A 17,833-nucleotide genomic window follows, 5' to 3' on the forward strand; every position below is an offset into this window, starting at 1 on the left:
TAGAGTGGATGGCAACTCTGTTCTGAAAGATTGAGATGCATTTATTCTCTAATTATGTATTCATCACCATGAGAAAAATTATTCATTGCAGTATTGCTGTTCTATGCAGAATACTCCAAGAGAAGAGAGCTGGATACCACGTAGAGAGAGGGCTTTTTGTGGTTGGTGTTGTTTAATACTTACTCATTAGTGAGCTTTACACATGGTTTATAGACCTCTTCAGCTGAGGCTACTGTTCTTCAAAGGCACCAGTCCAAAGTTAATTGTTTATTGTTAGAACAACTTAAAGTGGGTTCATTCGATCCTGTAAGTCTTCTGGCCCTTGATTCTGCTGATGTCAAGGCAGTTTCCCACCAGTGTTTGAACTTTTGCTTTCTTCTCATCACCCATCTGCAAGCAAAATGTTGTGGATCAGTCCGTTTTTATTTCATAGCACTGAATTATTCCTAAAAGCCCGAGTCTACTTGGTAAATACTAATGTATTTTAAGTGTATTTTTAAAATGTCTGCTTTAATGATCTGGAATTGTTTGGAAAGAGAAGTACTTCTCATTAGAGTGCAAAAATTATTCAGAAGCTTAAAAGAAAGGCAGCGCCAACAGCTATCTTCCTACTCAACGTCATTCAATCTCCACTATTAGAAGAAGCATCCACTGTGGGAAATGGCTACAAAGAACCCAGAAGTTAATATTTGTCAGCTACACAAGACAGGGAGGGGGATGGTTTGGTGTTTGTTGGTTTTGTTGTTGTTTTTTTAAAAAAGGAGACAAAGTTAATATAGTAAAATGAAGGCAATAATGCACATACTTAGTGGAAGTAGTTCACTTGCACACCAGCACTGTAGAAGATGCCATACAAAGAACTGTTAAAGGTGGGTGAAGGAGAACCATCACGGCTATCTACAGATGTCCCAGTCTGGTGGAAAGTTTCTGCTGGGCTCATGTAGCATAACAGGAGTTGCTGTGCTCAGCTCCACTGTCTCTACTTGTCTGTCTTCACACAAGACCAGCACCTTATACAGGTATGCAATCTGCACCCATGTATCCTCTGTAATGGCTTTTGAATTCGTTTGCTCATTTCATCTGAACTTGAACATAAAGATCTCAGGAATCAGTGAGTTCCCACAGGTTTCAAGAGGTGTCCAATTAGTTCTGAGGCAATGACCCAAACTCTAGAAAATCAATATAGGAAAGAAAAACCACACATAAATGCCAATTATCTCAAATATTTCTACTGGAACTTCATGCTCAGAAACCAAAGGCAATGATGAGAGGTAAATGTGTAGGAAACCAGACATCATTAGATTACAGAACTAATCCAAACACCTTGTTCATTTTGAGGTGGTTAAACAGCCACAGGAGAAGTTTGGTTACTGAAAGGTCATTAAAATCTGGGAAATGCGTGGGGGCAGTGGGGGGGCAGCTCAAGCAGAGCTGTTGCTAGACCAGACATGCAGAAATCTATGTGATGAGATGTTCAAAACCAACTAACTTCGTTGCCCTCAAATGGACACAGTTACAAAGTAAGGTGCAACTGTCCAAATAGTTGGAAATATAGATCTCTAGAATAAAAAGAGTTTTGAATAGCTGAGATAGTAGATGAGCTAATGATTGGATTTCATTATGACTTTGTCTTAAGTGCCAGGAACACTCAATGGGAATTCCCTTTTAAAATGTATCTTGGATCAAAGAAATTTGCAGGCCATTAGTTACTATGAACAAACTGTCTGAGGACAGATAGCATTATAACAGCTATATACTGCGAGAGTTTCCCAGCAAAGAGTGTGTAGGAATGACCAAAATCTGTTCAGAGATCTTAGCTGTATTGGTATTTAGCACTTTGCCAGGGATTTTAGCTGTATTGGTCAGCAGCAGAAACAGGACCTGTCTGTTTTTCAAATCCATATTTCTGACAACTATCCAGTAGCCCAGAGAAGCAGCCCTGCAATAACATGTCTTCCAATGCTGTTAGAGATGGCAATGGCACGAGTATTATACAAAGTCTTGAAATGATGACGCTGTACTGCAGTAAAAGCCTCAGTTTCCTTCACAAGAATTAGATCGTTGTTCAGGAGATGCCTCTGGAAGTGGTCTTTGAGCATTGCTGCTGTCAGTTGGCCACCTCACTGAAGTGTTGCCAATGATACTCACATTTATGGTCAGGATTCACTCTTTTCTTTTAGTAAATAGTTTTCTCATTCAAAAAAAAAAAAAAAAAAGAAAAGAAAAGAAAAAAAGAAAGGTTTCCATCACACTGAAGATAATCACACACAGGAAACAAATTTGCCAAGTCATTTTTCAGCAAGGGAAGGAATTAGAGTGAAATCACTGATGCCTTTGGTATAGGCTGTGTCACTGAGCAGGTTATTGAAGGAAAAAAGCTGTGGATGAGATATTTCAGGGCTTATCACTCAGCCTTTGTTTTGCTTATAACTACTCAAACTATCTCCTATTTTATTTAACCTGTTTTGTTTTTGTTTGGCATTTGGTCAAGAGAAGAGGATTACATTGTCTTTGTTCTGCTCATTTCCAAGCAGGTTTTAGTTCAGTAGCTAACCTGTGTAACAAGCTGCTTGCCCAACCCTAGCAGGAGAGCAGTGTCTCTGCGCAGTCTCTCCAGAGCTGATTAAGTGGGGAGGGAGCTCACTTGGGAGCTGAACAAGCCTGATTCTCTTGTCCCATGGTGCCAGGCAGGGGTTTGTGTGTACCAGTGGGGTGGCCGTGTGCAGTCTTATTGGGAGACTAATTGTAAACCTGCCCTAACTAAGCAAGCAAAGTTGTAGTTGCTCGGGGGAGTTCTACCCAAGGAGGTAAGGGTTTTATATTGCCATGAGTTGTCCCATGCAAGCATGCCTAGTTTTGCTGCTGAGTTGGTATGCTGTCACCAAAATGGCCCCTGCAGCCCCCAAGAGATTCCCTAGAGGGGAGACCTTTATGTTTCCAAACTGTGTAGTTGGAAGTGGTTTGGTCACAGTGGGAAAAATTTAAAAGTTTAAAGATGACCTGTGTTTAGGTGATAGCAGTGAATCAAAGGATGCTGGGGACAGCTATGAATGGGTAGAAAAAGATGGTGATAAAAGGAAAAAGAGAAGTTGTTGTATACGTAGTGAAAGGGGTCCCTGCTGTGTGACTGAGAGGAGATAAGGAAAAGCAAAAATATCTAGAGAGTTTTACGTGGCGCTGAAATGACTTTGCTTTTTCCTGTGGCTGGCTAGGATGTGCTGCAGATCATGGCTGGACCAGGCTCTGAGCACCTGGTTGAGCTGTAAATGTCCGTGTTCATTGCAGGGGAGTTGGACTAGGTGGCCTTTAAGGGTCCCTTCCAACTCAAATGATTTTATGACACTGCCTTTGGCTTCATGGAGTAAAGCTGGGCAGAAGTGTTGTCAGAGGTTGATCTTCCCACAGCTTCAAGCTGTCAGCTCTCCCACGATGCCATGAGCCCCAACAGTTCCCACGCACCAGCTCATCCCAGCTGTGCCTTCCTGTCCCCTTCTCTTACTGGGGAAACTGCTATCTGCAGGCCCGTATTGTGAGTCGGCCAGAGCATCTGATCTTTCTGGAAAAGATCCTGGCATGAACAGAATCTTTTTCAGCTGCATCAGCTCTGTGATCCACTTCACAATGTTGTGACAACACTTCCGAGAGGGTTTGAGGCCAGAACAAGCAGCAGGGCGTGGGAATACTTGTGCTTGATATTGCCACTGGGAGTGGGAGCCTGCCCTTAAATGTCACTAAAATTTAGAGGAAGCACTTTTCTTGCAGGGTGACTTTATAAAATGGTGCAAACTTCTCACTGAAATGAAGTTGAAACAGTGACTTCCAACACAAATGTGCCAGCATTAAAAATGTAGTGTCTGCAAGACCCACAGGACAACAGTGCACTGGGGTCCTTGGTGGCAGCCTGGGGTGCTGCAGGCAGCAGTGAACACAAAGTTTTTCAAAGAGGTTCAGGAAATAAGCTGGCCGCCTTGTTGTCTCCTGTGTTTAGACTCGCTGTGGATCGTGTATTGTACCTAACTTCTAGAATCAAAATAACTCCAGACATTCGGGTTTTAAGCGTCATGGAAATGTACTGAGACTGGCACTACAGCTGTGGGAGTTGATAACTCCAACTCATTTGCTTGTAACTGCGGACAGAGTTCTGCAGTTTGGTTGAGTTGAGAGGTGTTCATGAGGCAGAAAGTTCAGAAACATCTGAATTTGTGTTGTTGTGCCTCAGCGCTCTTTGCAAGCAGAAAGAAAAGCATGTTTAAAGCAATAGCCTCCCTCTTTCTTGGGGTCCCAGTGAGCAAGAAAGGGGAGGCTTTACAGAGACTTAATTGCAGAACTTCCACTGCCAGCACTGTAGGATTATCGCCCTAATTTTTTTCTTTTTCTTTTTCTCTGCCACTATTACAGAAAGAGAAGTTCAAGCAAACAGTCAGGCTAGGAAATTGTGTGTCCAAAGCAGATGGGCACACGTGGCTCTTTCTGGGACACTTGGGTAGATCATCTTACCCACAGCTCGTGTGTACCACATATCACCTCGCAGGCCATTGTTGCCATGCACCTGTCTATAATTTTGGAGGTTCATCTACCTCAGACAAACTATATTTAAACTCAATGCTGATTAGAGGGAGGGGAGTGGGGGGGAAGTTCAGAGGAAGGGATTTCCTGGTTCACAAATAAGAATGTGCAGTGGAGCACTCACTAAGTAAACAGAAAACATGGGCAGCTGAGAGAAATCAATTTAGCTGAACAAACAATGTTCCATGTAATGAACTACTAATTATCCTTTAATGCCATGTCAGTCTGAGTGATTACAGAGCTGTGCAGTTTAATTTGACGTTTGAGCATTGCCTTGCTCCATTAGCCTCATATAAAGCTACGACACATTGAGAGGAATTAAAAAAAAAAAAAAAATTAAAAAAGTTAGGGGGAAAAGAGGGTTGTATTTATCCAGAACTAAGTAAGCACCTGTAGCAGTCATACGGAAAGGAGCTTCTTCAGTTTTCCTTCTTGTGGCTTCTTAAATTCCTGGTTGTGATGAAGCAGGCAGCACTTGGGAGCTGTGAAGTAACATGTCTCATCCTCACAGGAGTCTCCTTCAGTGTGTTGATGATGTCCCACATCTCTAGACCCTGTTTTAAACAAAAGTGGATGGTGAACAATACAGCACGGGAGCAAATATCTTTTCCTGGCTACTTTCTTTTTGCTGGTGATTTGCACACAGTAGGTAAATCAAATCCCTAGGTGCTGGGGAAATCTCACGGTTAATCTAGGACTGAAGGACATGCATTATAAATACTGTTTTATTATCATACTGTTTGTCTAACTGCCTATACTGATAACAGGATTAGAGGGAATTAGCATATGGAGAAAACTAAAGAAATTTGTTGGGATATACATTATGGCTATTAACTCTAGGAGTACCAGTGCAATACCTGCAGTCTGAAGAGCTACGTATTTGGGATGGGAGTCTTATTTCACAAAAAATAAGTGAAGCCCAATATCAGTGAAGTTACAGGGGAAATTTTCATGGGAAAGGTGCAGATGCAGGGACTGTGTCTAGGTAATGCACTGACATGTGAAGCAGTGTCACAGGGGATAAATATGACCCAAATGTCCAATAATAATATTTATGGGCTTGCATTCAATCATGACAGACCCTCATTTAAGCACAAATAGAAAAGCAAATGTTTAAAAGCTCTTTGCCGTAACTAGCTGACATTTCTGATGTGCACACCACTGAAAGATGTGACATGACAAGCTCCAGGCTCACAGGGCACTTTCACATGGTGTTAACACAGATTATATGTATTTAAAGAATATGATATTCATGGGGTAGTATTTAAGGAAATACCTTTTCAAAGCATCAATTTAAAGTTTGTTTTTAATCTCAAGGGGAAGCAGTAGCAGCTTTGGGGGCGGGGGGGGGAAGCAAAACAGGAAAGTGTCACGGAATTAACTGGATCAGTTTATGCCCGTGACAGGGGGCAGTAGGCCCCTGCCCTCCCCACCCCCCGCCTGGGCCCACAAAATGGGAAGGAAGGGGGAAAAGGAAAAAAACAGCGGCAACAATCTATGGAGGTAAACTGATTTTACTAACTATGATATCGGAATGCAAAATAATACAATATAATACAATCTAATTAAAATTGAGACTAATAAATCAAATAAGATATGAGAGAGAGTTCCCGAGACCGAGTCAAACCTGAAAAAGCTTGGAACGGCTAGGAAAGCACCGTCCAGCACCCACTGCCAGGCAGTAAGAGACCGCCCCCCCGGAAGGGTCAGATCCCGTGACTTCCGCAATGTATAGGGACAGGTACGTAGAGTTAGAGCATTAACACTTTAATTCCAGTACATGATGTTTTGATGTGGAATATTGAAAATCAAATAAGCAAAAACCAAAACCATGACAGAAAGTCAAAGATCCATTTCATTATTTTGCCTCAGATGGAACTCACCCAAGGCCAGGTAGTCAGTAGGAGTGGGTTGATTTGGGTGAAGAACTGCCCTTTTGTCAGATAAGAACAGGCATTATTGTCCCTCTTTTGCACTTGCTGCAGACATGCACCTGTTCCTTGTGGCCGTTTCCTCAGTTTCAGAGCCTCAGTGCTGTCCCCTTCTCATTTTAAAGATCCGTTGAAGAATCTCACACTGACAGCCCTGAAGTCCGGGGGCTTTTTGTGCCCTGCAGATGTACCCCAGGGCAGGACGCCTCCCTGGCACTGCCCTGCCCAAATCCTGCTGTGCCAATGCATGGAGTCAGGTGGGTGTTTGCACAACTGTCTGCTGCCAGCACAACTGCCCTCAGCCTGCTTCCTTGTTTGTTTGTTTTTTTACACAGGACTCAGCTCCCCCTTCCAGGTGAGACTGTTATTTGTTTGCCGTTTTGTTTTGGTGACAATCCCGTTGTGCTGAGTTGAAGCTGAGCTGAATTTCAGTACTGCTGCAAGGCATGATTGAGCTGCAGGCTCTTACCTCGGGGCTGAACTGGCCCCTCTGTTCCTTCCTAATGTGCGTTGGACACATTGGGGCCTTTCTCCGCCGTGCATTTGTAACTCCCATTGATGCTAATGGGGGTGACATGTGTCTATCCAGCGGAGAATAGACCCCATTGACTACAGCAGTTCCCCAGCCTTGAGCGATGCTCGTCACTTGATTAAGCCAAACTAATGAGGCACGACCGGGGCCAATGGGAATGTGTGGGACTCAGGCCTCGTAAATTCTGGTGGAAACCTGCAGCATTCCCTAAGGGCTGGGTTTTGTTTTGCCAGGCAGAGCCTCAGGATGCCGCTGGACGGGTGCGTGGTAACAGGTGCTTTTGTACAAACAAATCTTGTGGAAAGGGTTTGCTGGCAGCAGCACCCCACAGTGTGTTTTTTCACTGGTATTCACACATAAGTGTCTTATGTGCTCAGCAGTGTTTAAAGTATGTCGGTTTGGTGTTGGCTGTTTGATATCTTTCTACAATGCATCTTTAAGTTATCCCTATGGTTCCTCCTCTGGAGTACATTTAGCCCTTTAACAGCCAGCCCACAGATGGCAAAGTCAGGCAGCATCCTTTTCTGTGGCATTAAACAGCAGTTTGGGAGTGGGAGCAGTGGAACAGAGCGGAGCTCACTCATCCTCCAGCCACCACCCAGTAGCTACAATGGCAGATCTTCGGGGAAAACAGCATAAGAACCCCTAAGTTGTATTTTAGAACATGCTTGTTGGAGAGCGTGGTTGAGAAGTTGCTTGTACTTTCCCCTGTACTTTACATTCTGGTACGTTCCAGGTCAGAGGAGGCTTGTATTTTTGTCATATTGCAATACTTGCCTTTATGTAAGTGCTGCTAAGAATAAAATTAGCAGTGGGAGAAAAACATCAGTTTGATATCTAAATTTGGAAAACTTGATGAATAAATCTAATAACTCCGTTGTGGGGAGAGAAAAGAATAGCAACCCTTTGTTTAAGGAAAAATAAATACAACGTAAGGGCTGATTGCTCCTTCTAACTTTCTGAGGAGGGCTTTTTTTTTTTTTTTTTTTTTTTTTTTTTTTTTTTTTTTTTTTTGTCCCCTTAAGAGCAGAAATATTAATTGGCTTTGATTTGTGGGACTAGGGCTTAAGAAAACCTGGTCATCTGGGCCTTAGAGGCAGTGTCAAGATTCATAAGCATTTGTTAAAGGGTGGGAGAAAAGGGGGAAGGAGTGTTTGTCTTCTTGGAGGTGAACTTGCAGAAAGCAGGCTACAGCCAGGTCCTCGGCACCATTGCTGTCCTGTGTGGTGTGGTCACAGTGGGCAGTGCCCTGTCTCAGGGTGATACACAACTGTGTATGTGTGAGACTTCAGGCCTTTCCCAGAGCTACTGTAGAGAACATAGCCATTTACATCTTGCAAGGCAGGTGCCTGTCCTGAGGTTTTGCACATGGCAGTAATAGTCCTTAGCCCATAGCATTTCAAGGTAAGTACCATCTTCATTTGCCCTGCATCCCTGACAGCTGCACCCCCTTTTCTTAGCACATCCAGAAAAGTCACTTGTACCTTTACTGATAAATTAAAGATTATTTTTTGAACAATTGAGGTTGAAAACAAGAGGTTATAAATTTGCTGCCCAAGTATTAATGTATAGTCCTGTTCTAGCTTAAAGGATGATAAGCTCCTATCATCACATCTGTTTTCATCTTCAGGTCCCGTATTTTCTTTCCAGCTGTTAAAGCTGCAAGTTCATCACTGGCAGTGCTGCTTTCAACCTTTCTCCTTTCTTTTTTTTCTGTTATGCTAACTCCACCCTTTAGATATTTCTGGAGTAAGAAGCTGATATATGACTGTGCATGCCCTGTTCAGTTCTCCTTCCCCGGCAGTCTTGGGTACATAGCGACCATATTCCTCTCCTGGTTTGCACTAAATTGGCTGGGCATGGGGGAGAGACAGTGCATAAACCAGTCAAATACTATTTATGTTCTTCCTGTAGCTGCTATTTGGACACACAAGGGCTATTGACCTGTTCCCATTGAGCCTCACCTCAGGATGTGCTTGGGAGAGATCAAGACCTTGGGATGTTACTTCCTTTCTGCTGAGGCTGAATGGTAGAAGTGATATAGTCGCAATGGAAATAACCAGACAGACAACCAGGAGTTCCATTTCTCCTCCTGCCTTCCTTTCCATATACTGGTAACGTTAAATGAAAGAGTAATATTGTTATTTCAGTGGTACTTTTTGCATACCTGAGGTGAAGCATGAGTATAAATACTTTGCTGGAGGTTAGCCATTGGGACTTGCTGCCCAAAGGGCTCTTTCCTCTGGGAGAAGTGATGCATGGGGCCGTGCCAGCAGGTGGAGGCCAGCAGGTGACTATAGATCCCAAAAGCCCTAAGATGTTGCTGTAGCCTCCAAGAAAAGGCCTCTGATGATGGAAAGAAAACCAACATCAGCTCATGATGCTACTGTTTCTGGAGGTTATGAATTTAAAAGAAGGCAGCTTGAGGAACAGAGCATGGAAATCCCTGCTGATCAGGAGTGGGACTACTTTTCTTCTTTAAGAACATTTGCTCAGCTTTTTGATTTCCAGTGTTTTCAGTTGCCATATCAATATGAGAAGTTTGCCTGGCAATTGACAGTATTTTTTTCAATAGAAGATTTGAAAATTTAGCTCCATCAGCTCCAGCATCTGATTGCTGGGATTTCACTTTATCTTATTTTATTTTATTGGTAGTAATTGGTTTTCAGGAATTGCTAACAGGTGGCCAAGGATCCTCACCCTTCTTTTGGCAAAATGCAACTTACATTTTGAAATCTGTTTGTAGAAGCTAGAAGCCAGGTTGAAACATGCCAGACATCAGTAGTGGGGTTAAGCCTGTGGATTGTATCCTTCCCAGGTGGCAGGCTGGGGAAAGGCACGAGCACTGATGGAAAGCACTGGATTAAAATAAGAGGCAGTTTTGGATTTTGCGTTGCTCTGAGGTGTAAATACAAAAGGCACAGTGGAAGGGAAGGAAGTTCTTCCTGACTTGGCCATTTGACAGTGCGTTGTTTTATTAGAATCCATTTCTCTCTTCCACCCCATCAACTGGGGAGACAGTAGGCTTCCCAGGGATAGTCCAGGATCTCAGTTTCCCCTTGCCCATCCATGTCTTCTCTCCACCCCATCCTTGGCTGTTCCTGGGTCACTGGTGTAAAAAAGGAATGGATCTGCCCAGCACAGATGAACATGAAGGGCCTTTTCAGTGGTGAATATACTGTTCGGTTTGTTGTGGGATTTTTTTTTTTTTCTTTAAAAGGAATGAGAATGGAAAACAAGAAAGTCAAAAGGCCCTGAATCTTTATCTTTTTTAAGTGGAGACACCGCCACAGCAGGACATAATGGCTTGCTGTGGTGGTGGCTTGCCTGAGAGCCTGGAGATTTATGTAATGAGAAACACAATTCCTGTAAAGAACATTGTTAAACCTTTTCAAAATTTCAGCTATAAGCCATTTTATTGCTAATAACATGGCTAGATTCTCCTTTTGAAGAATCTGGGAATGTTTGACAAGAGGGGAAAATGGAGAGGACTTGAGGCACCATGATCTGTATTTTCCATTTACCTTGCTTGAAGCTTGAACAACACATGTGCCACAAATGATTTGTTTATTCCTAAGCGCCCCCAAGGAGCCCCGTCTCCATTCTCAGGCATATAATGGCTATTCAAATGAAAGCTTTAATAGATTGTTGCAGATCTGATATCAGTGTGGCGAGAGAAAGAGATATGCAAATATTCAAAATTAAACAAACTAGCTCTTGCCCTTTGCCTTTGGAGGTGCAGTCTCAGGTCTGGATTGTATCACCAATGCAATGAGTCTGCTAGGCTCAGCTCTCTGGAGAATTAAATCTCTTTTCTCTCTTTTTCCAGCTTGTCTCACAAAACTGCCACGTTGTCAGTAGTATTTGCTGTAGTACTCAGGCTGAGAACCTGGACTGAAACACATGGTGTACTCTGAGTTGAGACTGAGAAATGTTGGTGGGATAAGCTTCTGCTGTGCTGGTTTGCTTTATGTTCCCTTAGACCAGGATCTGTAACTTCAGTGCCTCTCTGGTCAATTTCCCCACGCTGCACAAACAGTTCAGGAAGAGTGAAAGTCACTTGCCATGAGTTTAGACTACAGCCTAAACACCATTTGGTTTTGACCACACCGCAAGACAACACAGGAGCTGTACTGGTTCTTGACACAGTCCCCATTTCCCCTTTTTTTCCTGTGATGTGCATAAGAGTGATGCCCAAAAAACACGTACAAATTTAAGAATGACACGTCATCCACATTGAGCCTATGCCAGCAGCTCCTGTGTGCATTGAACAGCAGGCAAAATAATAATTTTACATCAAAAACACCATAAAAGTTTTCATTGTCTTCTGGACTCTGGTAAAACTGCTATTAGCTTGCCCAACCCCCAAGGCTTTTCACACAATTACCAGTTAGGCTGTCTGGATTTCAAGAAAGGCAGTATCTGAAATGTGGCCACATCGGGGGCGGCACAAGTAGCAGCAGCTCCCAGTAAGAAGTGGAACTCAGCCTGTTGGAGTTTGTAGGCTCTTGGAGATCCCACATTTGGAATAGGGCCATTCTACTTATTAGCCTCAAACCTGTGGGCAGTGGCTTTCTGTTCTCCACTTGCACACCCTTAGGTGTAACCCATGAATCCCTAGGGACCTAGAAAACCTCCGAGCTACAGCATGAGTGGTTAGAAAAGAGCCCAGTGCTCAGCCATGGGAGGAACCTTGCTTTGGCTGGGGTCTGTGGGCTGTAATAGGGGCCAGAGTATATCAGAGGTGGTGTGAGAAGCAGGCTTACTTTCCTGTCATTCTGCTTCAGTAACGTGAACTAAGGCTGGGCACCTGGGGTGAGGGGCTGGAGGATCGAATGAGAGCAGATGAAGAAGAAGCCTGTCTATTAGCATTAATTCAGCTAGCTGCTTATTTTGGAACCTAGGGAGGAAACTACTTCCAGCCCAAATGATAGAAAATGTCTTTGTTTGCAAATGTGAGTGGTGTCATACAGAAGTATTCTTCAAAACTATTTCATAAGAGTGTTTGGAGCCACGGCCAAATCCTGTGTATAAGTATGGCTAGACAGTTGGCTCCTACTTGGAATTAAAGACGATCTCTGAAAACTGTGGCTGTGTTTAAACACGAACTGGGTTGTAAGCTTCTTATGGTCTGTGGTTACCAGGAAAAAAAAAAAGCTGACTCATAGCAGGAGATTAGGTTGGCACATCCTCATGCAACCATCCCTGGTCGCTGAGGTGTCCAGGATGTGTTGCTTGAGATCCCAAGCACCTACTGCTCCTGTGTAATTCCCCTGGTAGCATGCGAGGTAAATATTTTTTAAGGGCTTCAGATGAGAGGTAGCACACAAGTGAAGACAGAAAATTGACTTCTCTGAAGTTTTTCTGAAATGCGTGCCCGATCCAAACAGGCACACCCAGATTCCTCAGAAGTGTCAGTTCCTGATGACAACAGAGACCAGCACAGATTTCCCTAATAACATCACCAAGCTCCTCATCTCTGCACACAGCCCTCCCTGGGCAGTGTGTGGAAAGCAGAGTTGTATAGGAATTTTGCAATTAAGCATTTCTCTATTTTGAGACTATTAATTGAAAACTGATAAGTCGTGCAGGAAATTCTTGGTTTTGGCATATTTCACATTCAGTTTAAAATGCCTTGACTTGGTCAGCTTATTATAACAAAAGATATTATTTTTCAAACAAAAGCACATGATTATCTAGGAAAAATTATGTGAAATAAAAAAATAATATTTAATCATGAAATAATGCAAAAGGACTTCATTAAGATCCAAACAGGCTATAATCAATTTTGTTCCTTTCAGATTACTGGTTTCAGAAATTGAGATTACCATTTCTGGTCCTATTTAAAATCGAGGAAGAAATGTGAAATTCTGAAATCTTTTCATGACTGAAAAACAGCTTTCCACCAAGATCCCCTCAAATGAGATTGCAGAAATTCTTCTTTCTCCTTCTTCCCTGGCTCCCTTATCATGCAATTCTCTTCATGCTGTTCTCCAAGACCAAATCTGAGCCAGCCTGAGATTTGTGCTAACGGTGAGTGCCTGCCTTTTTTTTTTTTTTTTTTTTTTTCTTTTAAATAAAACAATTTCCTAAGGCATTGAAATGGGCCTGATAAAAAGCTGCTTTTAAAATTCATTTTAGTAAATAGTTTGAAGCCAGACCATAAAGCCTTATAACTGTAGGTTTGCCCTTAATTGTACCTCACTGACAGCCCATTTTCCTTCTCCTTTGCAAGCACTCTCGTTTTTCTTTAATAGCAAAACATATTGTATGCTACTTCTGAAAGATTCGTGGGTTTTCACACAAAGTGAGCAAGATCTGTAGGTAAACAGTGTCACCTAGTGGATAAATGGCTTCAACTTTTCCAAACTGTGGAAGAAGTTTGTGTGTTTTTTCCATTTTTTTTTCCCAGGGAAAAAAAAAAATTGGAATAGGGCCCTGTTTTGAGAACTGGGATTACTTCCAAATCAATACAAAATTAAACATGCAGAATGTGGTGGCCAGCAGTGGGCTGGAATATGTAAGTAATGTGCATGGGCATGGATCCATTCACATCAGCACATACAAAAGGGAGAGCAGATTCTCCAGCTCACTGCTTGAACAGGGAAAGGTTAAAGCAACAGAACATGAACTAGTTTCCTGGATGTGTGGAGGCATACCAAATTCCACAGTAATCTCCTGCACCCTTGGCTGCTCCTCTCCAAGCAGTGAGAGAATTTCAGTAGGTGACTTTGGTATGTGATCAGCTAAGGCAACTGAGCAGTGAAAATTAAAATTTGTGAAGTACTTTGTGGTGAGAGTTTTGGCAGAAAGCATCTGAACGCTGGGGAAGAAGCATAAACTCCATAGAAAAATCTTACCCTGAGAGGGTGGGATGATGACTATGGGGATGTGGTGGTGGAATCTATGAGAAATGCTATGTAGAGAAAGCAGGAGGTATGACAAGGCTCAAAGAGCTTCTGAGTAAGAAGTAATAGTTTGGAAGTTCAGGGCATGATAGCTTCAATAAAGTGTAAAATACCCCAGAAAGAAGGATATGCTCCTAAAAACTAGAGGAGGCTGGATAACCTGAAGTCCACTTACAGTTCTTAGGTTTATGCATTCTAACTACAGCGCTGTCAGGATCTCTCATTTGGACTCATGATGAATGCAGTTTGCCTGGGGTTTTGCTGTCTGTCATCTCTTCCTGCCTATGGCTAAAGCAAGCCCTACCAAGGGGTCAGTCAGTGGTTATGTGGCTCTGACAAAGCAAGGCCATGGTTTCACTAGTGATGTTAAGAGAAAGCGGAATATGAGGGACTGCATTTTCTCTAGGAAAATTCTATCCAGTGTGCTGAATCTAGTTGGAAAATGCTTATGCGCAGTGATGGGCTGGAGCCTTCAGTCATGATGTGCCCTACAAAGCCAAGCCTTGGTCTAGTTCCAGTTCAGCAATTGATCTAGAGGTTATTATCAGTCCTAATGTATAGGCCAGTCATGAAAAACAGGCAGATTATGTGAGGTAAGGAAGATAAAGATGACCTGCCTGACTTGTAGGCCTTGTTTCTGTGGCCTCCAGGTGCTGGCTGTGGAACCAGTCCCACACTAAACACTTAGACCTAGATCTTACACTGACGTGGGTTTGGTCAAAGCAATAAGCCAGAACATTTTGAAGAATGTATGAAGGTATGTTACAGATGTAGCCAGAATGATAACCATCTAGCTTTCATAGTTCAGGAAACCTGAACTCTAGTTCTTAAATACCTTTCAAATAAAAGAAAAAGTAACGATTGATTTTTGTGGCAGGTTATTCCACTAACTTTCTGTTGGCTTCCATTTTCACCATTTTTGTCATGTATCAAGTGGATATTCTGTCATTCTTCTCCAAAGGGTGAAAGTGATTATCATGAAAAGCCCAAAGAGCTCTGCATATGAGCAAATCTAAAATATGCTGCAAGTTGGGACACTTTCTCACTTAACTATACACTGCTTCCAAAACAAACACTGTCATAACTGTATTTACTCTATTAGATGGTCTTCTTCCAAACAATTTAATTTTTTTTTTATTTTTATTTTTTTTTAGTAGACCTCTTGGACCAGTTCCCATTGATTAAATCATTGGAAAGCACCATCTTCTGATGGTCCTCACTGTGGACATTAGATGGTGTGGGCATATCACTTTGATTATTCAGTGCCTCGGTTTCCTTCCCATTAACATGAGCTCTACGCTAACTTTCCATGGTGCTTTTATCCTAGGGATCTCAAAGCTCTCTTCTTAGTTATCCTCAAATCATTAATACATCAGATTTTTTCACTTTTCTCAAAGAGAAAACAATACTAGGATTCTTTTGCTCATTAAGGTGTTAATGGTGAAGAAGCCTGCTGAGTTCAGTTATACTATGAAACATAAACACAGCAAATGAGTTACTATACTAGTGCAAGCAGAAGTAAGGAAAAAAGCCTGGGTGGATCAAGGTTCCCACTCCTGAAGACAAGAAAAGGAAGGAAGAAAAATAGCACCTGGAAAATGTTGCTCTTATCCTCCTCTGGAAAGACCCACTAGTTAATATTAATTAAACAAAAATTCATTGATTCTGTATAATCCTCTTTTGCTTCTTGGCAAAAATACTCATAATGAAGTCTAGATTTTTTTATTCCTTTAATGTTAAGAATCAACTCCTGTTCCACCAGGAAACTGTAATTTCTTCACCTATGAACATCTAGTTTGAAGTCTGAGAAAGGTTGGCAAATCTCTGTAATGGTGTGTAATGACAACCCAAACATTTCAACATTCCCAGTCCAGATTGCTGCCACCAGCAGTCTGCTGGATGCTTGTGCTTGGCCTCTGGCTGCGCTCGCTCCTGGATCTGTGTGTTCTGATGGCACTGAGCCCAGGAGGGCCTGCCAGGTCCTGGGGATGCAGGTACTGCATAAAGAGGGGTTTTGTGGGCAGCTTGCCTAAAGCTGTGAGTGGCATTGCCACCTAAAAAGTACCCTTCCCTCTGTGATTGTGACATGAGTCCCCCTAGAGCTCTTTTGGCACATGTGTATATGAACAGGTCCAAGTGAAGGGACAAGACTACTGTGTGGGCAACCATTGTCAACGAGGAAAATTGCATTGCTTAGGTAGACAAGGTACCTCTAGCAGACAGGAAAGGATATAAAAGCATAATCACATTGTCATCCATCCCTCAGGCTGAATGATGATTCAGGGCAAGCAGCAACTGAGGAAAGGGGCTGGTCATGAAATACTGTGTGTCTTTGTGTACCCACAAACACAGTCCTGTTTGGAAACTTTCAGTTCTTTTTCTCTTTTTGTGTAAAATCAAATTTCATTTTGAAAAAAGACCATTACAAGTCTGTATTTTTGTTAATTGTAAGGTGATCTTTCTGGACAATAACAATATTCTATTTCTGAGTTGCAACAAAAAGTTAGAAAATCTTCACTGTGAGTGGACACTTTTAAGCCCTTCCTTGCTCTAAAAGGTTCATTGATCATCTGCTTTTGGAATCCAAAATTATGAGGGAGAATGAGGCATCTTGTATCCAGCCCTATGAATGTGGTCTGTGGAGGGCATCCATTGACCCCAGCTCCAGTAATACGGTCTATTACATGTTAGGAGTGCAAAGCAACACAATTTGTCAGCTACAAGAGAGTGGAGGAAAATTCTCCATACTGCCTATTCAGATTTTCCAGAAGTGCTACAAAATAATTTTATCTCTACAGTAAACCATTTCACATTCATCCTCAGAGCAGTTCATACCTTTCCATGGGAAAATATCTGGGCAGGAGCTGAAGGAAAGCTTTCCCTTCAGATTTGCCCTTTCTGAAGAAGCAGCTCTGTTTACCAGCTCAGCAGGGAGGTGAAGGTCCCCATCAGGACCACGTCTGGACATGCCTCTCTCTTGTCCGAGCTGATTCAATGAACCCAGGTACCTGAATTGCTTCTGCTTTCCCACCTCCATGGTGCAGCTTCCAGCTTGGGTGCTTGTGCCTCCACACTTGCAGTGCTTCTTTCATACTGGCTGTAGAGATGACTGTGGACACATGCTTGTATCATTTGTGTTCTTTCAGTATTCTCATCAGGGGAGTGGAAAGGCTAGAAGGTTATTCAGTGGTGTCTCCAAAATGTTTGGAGGTCTTTGGCATTTCTGGTTTAATGCTGGCTGGTGTAAACTAATTTGCCCTCTTCTTCCCAGAGGCAAGATACCAATGTTAAACATAAGGAGGCAACCAGGAGGAGGTGATATCTTCTCTGTATTGGCAGAACTTCTGTCTCCAGTGGTTTCTTTCCAGCACCTTTCCCCATAGTAAATGCAGTGTAGACTCTTGTTCATGTTCTAAAGCTAACTTTAAACAGAATATTTTAAGCTGAGAATATTTTCCCAGCTCCTAGAAAGGGTTAGGCACCCAGCCCTCAGCAGGGCAAAGTGTCTGATTGCCATCAAACTAAGCAGCTGTATTCACCTTGCCTTGGATTTCTTTACAGGAGACAGGCTGATTCTTAAAAGGAAATGCTGAGGCCACACAGGTTGTCATGGCTCTAGTCTAACCAGGTGTAATGACTGAGGTTTGCAGGCGAGCTACAGTTAAGGGAAAAAATAAAAGATCACAGGTCAGATCCATCCCTGATGCAACTCCACCATCTTCAGTAAGAGTTACCCCTGGGTGAATCTGGATTCGTGTTCCTCACTCATAAAATAAAGCAAGATCCCTTCTGCAGCAGAATCAATTGGAAAAAGGGAAAGGAAAAAAAAAATGTTTTCTTCTAACCTATATGAAAAATAATCACTTTCTCTTGCACAGTGGGGCAGGGAAGGCCAG

The 17,833-nt window shown here is 42.6% G+C and overlaps 2 long non-coding RNA genes across 13 annotated transcripts in view; one reads left to right on the top strand and one right to left on the bottom strand.

Annotated features, from left to right (window-relative positions):
- Positions 1-17,833, top strand: part of LOC116243418 (uncharacterized) — a 326,478-nt gene that overhangs the window by 284,213 nt on the left and 24,432 nt on the right. For 10 of the 11 annotated variants that reach the window (XR_016469845.1, XR_016469847.1, XR_016469839.1 and 7 more), the window contains one exon: positions 12,831-13,062. The exons of the other annotated variant lie outside the window; for it this stretch is intronic. This is a non-coding gene — a long non-coding RNA (uncharacterized LOC116243418). The remainder of the gene's footprint in view (positions 1-12,830; positions 13,063-17,833) is intronic. 11 annotated transcript variants of the gene reach the window in all.
- On the bottom strand, positions 80-6,634 carry LOC149916681 (uncharacterized). Of its 2 annotated transcripts, none has more exons than XR_016469849.1 (3): positions 6,194-6,628; positions 4,957-5,120; positions 80-390 (listed from the first exon to the last, which is right to left on the bottom strand). It is a non-coding gene; the product is annotated as an uncharacterized LOC149916681 (long non-coding RNA). The 2 variants fall into 2 exon arrangements; XR_016469850.1 differs by lacking the exon at positions 80-390 and adding an exon at positions 1,121-1,169 and having other exon boundaries at positions 6,194-6,634.

Source organism: Phasianus colchicus, chromosome 10, assembly GCF_987193195.1.
Source record: "Phasianus colchicus chromosome 10, bPhaCol1.hap1.1, whole genome shotgun sequence".
NCBI classification, from domain to species: domain Eukaryota; kingdom Metazoa; phylum Chordata; class Aves; order Galliformes; family Phasianidae; genus Phasianus; species Phasianus colchicus.